Below are 6,000 nucleotides of genomic sequence, written 5' to 3'. Positions count from 1 at the left end.
CGGTAGATTGCCGAGCAATCTTCACGTACAATCATAAAAATATATACAGTATAAGTTCCAAGAGAAGAACAGGGGTACTGGGAATTTAGGGAAATGTAGTGGAGAATGTTTCACCTACTACTGCACTCGTTGCTGCAAGTGATCCCAAAACGAAGACGTCTTCAGAGACTGAACACGGTAAAAGTAATGCAAGGCAAATACAGGATTACCCCTTCACAAGACTGTATTCCCGATGCTTTGGAGAGAACAGTTTAGCTTAAAAATTACAGAAGCTTCTACAGCTCTAACTTCGTGAGTCTTTACTCTTTCAACATCTTATGATCTGTCACCCAACCGTGTGGAAGAACCTTTGTAATCAAAGTCTATACGAGATGATAGAATGTTTAGACATAGATAGCGCAGGCTTCTCGACCATGCACCTAAGAGTTATGAATAGACTCTTAATTTCTTTGTTCTTGTCCCAATAAAACTTCGTTTTAATCGGGCAAAAAACTCTTCTCAGCCCATCACAAACCAAATTCGAGAGAATAGTGATAACAAAAGATTTAGGCTATGGACGAGAAAGATGTTTCTTAATGACCAAGATTCCAGATTGCAAGGTACCTATGGCTTAACCAATGTGAAGTCCGTGTTCTTGCTAAAAGAGTGAACTTCACTGACTCTCAACTATGGTAGACTCTCAGAAAGTCTCCAAAGTTAGGCCTTAAAAAGAAACCAAGTGTAAAGGGTCGGATCTGTCACTACCGCGAAGCTCCAGAAATGAACCATAAATTTCAGGCTGGAGCATCTTGCCGATGCCTCCAAGTCCTCTCAAATGATCTGAGATGATCTATAAAGTCTCTATTTGATAGAACCAATCTTCTGCGTCTGAAGACAGATGCCCGCATATTCTTGTACCCTTTGATGGTCGAGGAGGGAAAAAAATGTGATTTCTTCTAAGGTCTAAGAGTTACCTAATGAAGAGCCGGCTCTAGCTCTACACCACTCCATAAAGCACTCTAATTGGGTTGGAAAACCTTGAGGCTAATGTCCTTTGTACAAGCAAAAGCCTCAGCTGTCTCCGAACAACCCTCTAGATCTCAAGAGGTTTTCCAAAATACTGGAGGCAGCTAGACCTAAAGCTTGATGGTTTAACATAAAACGTTCGTGAACCTGACACGGGGAAAAGTACTAAAGACATGCTTCCAGCATGCACCCAGTATGGTCCCAGCTTGAGTCCAGAACAGTTCCAGCATGTTGCCTACACTCAACATGTCGTGAGAGAGAATCGGGATCTAGAACCGCCTCCCAAAACTCGTCCATATTGGTCGCAAGAAACCAATATTAAAGCTAGGCTTGTTGAAAAGAAGCGTCAACCACGTGAACTTCATGCTGTGAGATTAAGACCTGATTCGTGTGTAATCAGCGAGTGTTCAACAAACTTAAAGCCAAAGCTTGACAAGAGAGAGCATTAGCTGCGAGGCCAGACGGGAAGGAGAGACAATAGTCTGGTTAAACTGCTCTGAAAAAACTTGACTTTATGCGTCTAGCATGCGACCATAATGTCGCATGTGGTTGCATTTCCGTAAGGTGTCAGCGTGCTGTATGCGTTCACCTTGTCGTGTGGGTACAGCGCTGTGTGTGTGCGCCCCGCTTGTTGTAAATCTACAGCGTGCTGCGTGGAGGAGACAGCATCGCGTCCGGTCATTGACGGAAAGACGGAACTGATTGCAGAGAGTTGTCCACGTGTAGGATGCGTCGTCCGCATGAGTGATAGTCACGCGTCCCGCAGAACGCGCAAATGGGACTAGTTGAAAGGATCAACTTTGACTGTTAGCGTCCAACATACGACCAGACTGGCGTCTGCGTCTGGGACTGCGTGAGGGAGAGACCAGAACTTGCGTGTGTCTGCATGACGTCTGCCCTAAGAGAGAGACCAGACTGCTACAAGCACCCGCTCTAACGCTTCTCATAACACGAGCATATCTCTGCGAGGAAGCGTTACTAAGCATAGGAGAACTATGCCTTCTGACACAAATCGGAAAACCATTTCTTTGATCTATGGTAGTCCTTAGACTCTTTAGGAAAAAATTTTCTCCCCCCGAGAATCGTAAACGCTAAACACAGATGAAATAGACCTCTTTTAGCTCAGACTAAATCTACACTCACAGGGTAGTGAGTGCGCCTACTCAAGCATGGGCGAAGGCCGGGAGAAAAAATCAACCGCAGTTCTGTGAGCGACCTGGGAGTCCCTATGACATTTCAAGCGTGCCTTGTGCGCGAACCGAACGTATCCAATGCTGTGAGACACCGTCAACAGTAGTTGCTAGACCTCAGAAGAAAGTAATAGACCTTTCTCCAAACTGGGGAAGGAGAAAAAGTGTGAACAGAAGCAAACTGAGCACCTTATCCCCCGAAGAACTGTCTTACACGATTCATGCTGACACGTCGCCTTCTTCCGAAAAGAAAAAAATTCCGGCGAACGTTAGATACTGCAGGATAAGTAAAGAGAAAACATACAACTCCTGAAAGATCTTGGACAAATTGATTGGTGACTACCAATTCTAGGTTATGCGTCCTTCGATGAGGACAAAGTCCTTCCTCCCTGAAAGTGAGTCAGAATCCAGAGGAAGAGCTAGGATTGTATGTGACTTGTCCGACTTCCGCTTCTCTCGCGGAAGAAAAACACTCGATTGCTTCCTGTTCAAGCATCAAAACACGACTGCTGCGAAGGTAAGTTCTGTTCACGTGCATACATGACGAGTAACTACCTAGTCTGGTAGACAGGGAAAACGTAGAATGTTATTCTCGTCAGGGAACTGCATTCTAATATGCAGAAAACAGTTACAAGGTCTCTGATACCATAGCGATGACGAACTGATCGCTTCAAGACATTCCAACTCCGCTCTTTTCAAGATACTATGTCACATGGTTGTGATGTCATAGCTCGCCAATCATAGGCAAAGAAAAGAGCATTACTTCATCATTCCAAAGTGGAGAGAGACCGTCTTGGACTGCATCAACAATATCGCTCGGCGGAAGACGTTTAATGCACAAGGTCCGCGAAGAACCTCAGCCTACCAACCTTCCTTCTCCCAAGGGTTGGAACATAAGTTAGAGATATAGGACTAGGGGCAAGGTGAAAACGAACAAACATCTCCTCCAGAGCACTGCGCTGTTTACGAGTCACTAACAAGAGCGGTTTAAAAACATAAAACATTAAATAATAAAAGATCTGCCCGTGGAGGGAGATATACTTTCACGTTCAATTCTCATAAAGGCCCTAATGCCCTTTCTGTTGTAGCAGCTGCAAGCGCTGTATCAATCTCTACAGTAAGGTTCGTTATTTCCCTGAGAATGATTTAATGTTAATTCATTACTTTATTTTACCATTAATTTACTAGGCCATCGTTCCCTAAAGGAGCCCTTTAGGTTAAAGCATCTTGCTTTCCCAACTAGGGTTGTAGCTGGCTTGTAATACAAATAAAATAAAATAAATAGCGACACCATCAACTCAACTAGCGAAAACTCTCTAAGTCGAAACGAGGAGCAGCAGGTAAAAAATATGAGGGAAACTTTACAAAAATTCTCTTGAGTTTCTGAAAGTTATTCCCTTCCTTTAACAATCTTTATCCTAGGAAGAGAAGTCTTGATTCTTAGGAATCCACTCCTTATGATTCTGAATTCAGACCTCAATACTTAGGGGTTTTAATTCTAGTTCTCCCAACCAAGAGTTAGCCCAGCCGTCCTTGGTCCGAGAATATAATATCTTTCTAGTTAAGATTCATTTCTTAATATAGCGCCTGAGCAACAATAACTTAACACTAGACGTTCATGGCCAAGTAGACATCAAAGTCTATAGTCATAGGTAGCGAAGCGTCCACCCCGACGCTGAAGCATCCACCCCGACGCTGTAGCGTTCACCCCGACGCTGTAGCGTTCACCCCGACGCTGAAGCGTCCACCCCGACGCTGAAGCGTCCACCCCGACGCTGAAGCGTCCACCCAGACGCTGAAGCGTCCACCCAGACGCTGAAGCGTCCACCCAGACGCTGAAGCGTCCACCCAGACGCTGAAGCGTCCACCCAGACGCTGAAGCGTCCACCCAGACGCTGAAGCGTCCACCCAGACGCTGAAGCGTCCACCCAGACGCTGAAGCGTCCACCCAGACGCTGAAGCGTCCACCCAGACGCTGAAGCGTCCACCCAGACGCTGAAGCGCCCACACTAGCGCTGAAGCGCCCACACTAGCGCTGAAGCGTCCACAAAAACGCTGAAGCGTCCACACTGGCGCTGAAGCGTCCATACTGACGCTGAAGTGTCCATACTGACGCTGAAAGTCTACACTGACGCTGAAGCGTCCACACTGACGTGGCGCTTCGCTTTTCGTCGACGTTCCGTTTCCGTTGCCACACCGTTCCGATGACGCTTCGCTGGCTCTGCTACCTGGCGAACAACGGCGCGTCTGTATAGACTGATACTAGGTGCTATGAGCCGTCGGTTTGCATCGAGCAGTCAAAGTAAAGCATCCACTTTCCCCCACCATTGAACATTGCGGTTGGTAGGCCGCCTGTGCGACGAGTCCTCACCGTTAAAGAAACGACGCCTGTGCGTCCATGTCAAAGACCGGAATCGAGACACCCAACCGCACTGTTAACGGCAGGCTGAAAACCATAAACGAAGATAGATGCTGTTTCATGCCTAACTACAAAGATCAAGGATCAACCTTAGGCGAAACGTATTCAGCATTATCTAATGTCGAGAGACGACACCCATCAGGTGGGGTGGCGGCACTGCGTCTGCGCCGCATGAAACGTAACACGCAGAACAATTCTAATTTGGTTTTCAGCTTAGCGCCTTTGAAACACTAAAACCTCCCTTTATCTATAGCGAGGGTGAGCGTTCTGGTGATCTACAGAAAACGCTCGAGGACTTCAGTTCGGGTCTAAAAGACTAACGCCTGGTTACCCTCTCGATTCCTTTCGCCGTTTGACTTAACTTCTCCGCTGGGTCCGGGAGCTCAACAGAGGTCTAAGGCTAGGATAACAACAGGTCCGAATAGAAGCACTCTCCACTGAATAAAATCCACCACAATTTATCACACAAAAATTTGCACTTTACTCTTTGGCACTAAGATAGTTTCATAATTACCTGAAAGCCAAAGTATACACTCTCTCAAAGGAAATGAACTCCGTATGGAGAGACTTATCATTCTGTCACTGGACAATTGTTTGAATGGGAAAGCAAAAGTACCGAATCCCACATAAAAGTAACAAATATCAAATATTACCTTAATAGATATAATTATAAATTAAAATAAACCCTTAAATTAAGGGGTTCCAATAAAAGATGAATCATCACTCGCATCATTGGAACATCTACAAATAATATACGAACAATTCAGTATTCCGAAAACCACCAAAGCAACAACGATACATAGAATTGTGCGCTACGACGAATGTAAAGAATACTGCATCGTATAAAATAAACTGAACTGTAACTTCCTTTAATCTCTGACTAAGGAAAAATACTGTAAGGATCAATTAATAGCAAAATAAAATGTTCCTTTTATAAAGTACAATTAAAGACTTGGGAAGTAAGAAGAAAGTACTATTCATGAAATCGCTACAATATATGTAACATCGTAACGATACTGATTACTGCGTAACAAAAATAAACTGAACGGTAGTTAATCTTTGCAAACAGATCGAAGATTATCTAAAGAAAAATATTAAAAGGATAAAATTTTCTCAAAATAATTCCTTTAATTTAATTTATAACTTAAATCTCTAAAAGCATAAACACTTATATTCTTTGTAAAAGGCAAGACAGACTTTTAGCCTACGGAAGAGGCTGCGACGTCATCAATGGTCGAAATGTTTACATTTCGCCCCTATGCTTTCGTGAGGTTTAAAATAGGTTGAAAAACCTTCCAACCCCCTTTTAAGTTATAAATACGTGATCACAGATCGATCAAATAAAACAAATATGCGAAAGCCAAAACTCAAAAACTTTAATACATC

The 6,000-nt window shown here is 44.1% G+C and overlaps 2 long non-coding RNA genes across 4 annotated transcripts in view; both read right to left on the bottom strand.

Moving 5' to 3' along the window:
• LOC137647257 (uncharacterized) overlaps positions 1 to 6,000 on the bottom strand; it is a 263,006-nt gene that overhangs the window by 30,475 nt on the left and 226,531 nt on the right. The gene's annotated exons all lie outside the window — the stretch shown is intronic.
• Positions 1 to 6,000, bottom strand: part of LOC137647271 (uncharacterized) — a 47,092-nt gene that overhangs the window by 22,980 nt on the left and 18,112 nt on the right. The gene's annotated exons all lie outside the window — the stretch shown is intronic.

The sequence above is a fragment of the Palaemon carinicauda genome, chromosome 1, assembly GCF_036898095.1.
Source record: "Palaemon carinicauda isolate YSFRI2023 chromosome 1, ASM3689809v2, whole genome shotgun sequence".
NCBI lineage: Eukaryota > Metazoa > Arthropoda > Malacostraca > Decapoda > Palaemonidae > Palaemon > Palaemon carinicauda.
This window is presented reverse-complemented; position numbering and strand designations above follow the sequence as displayed.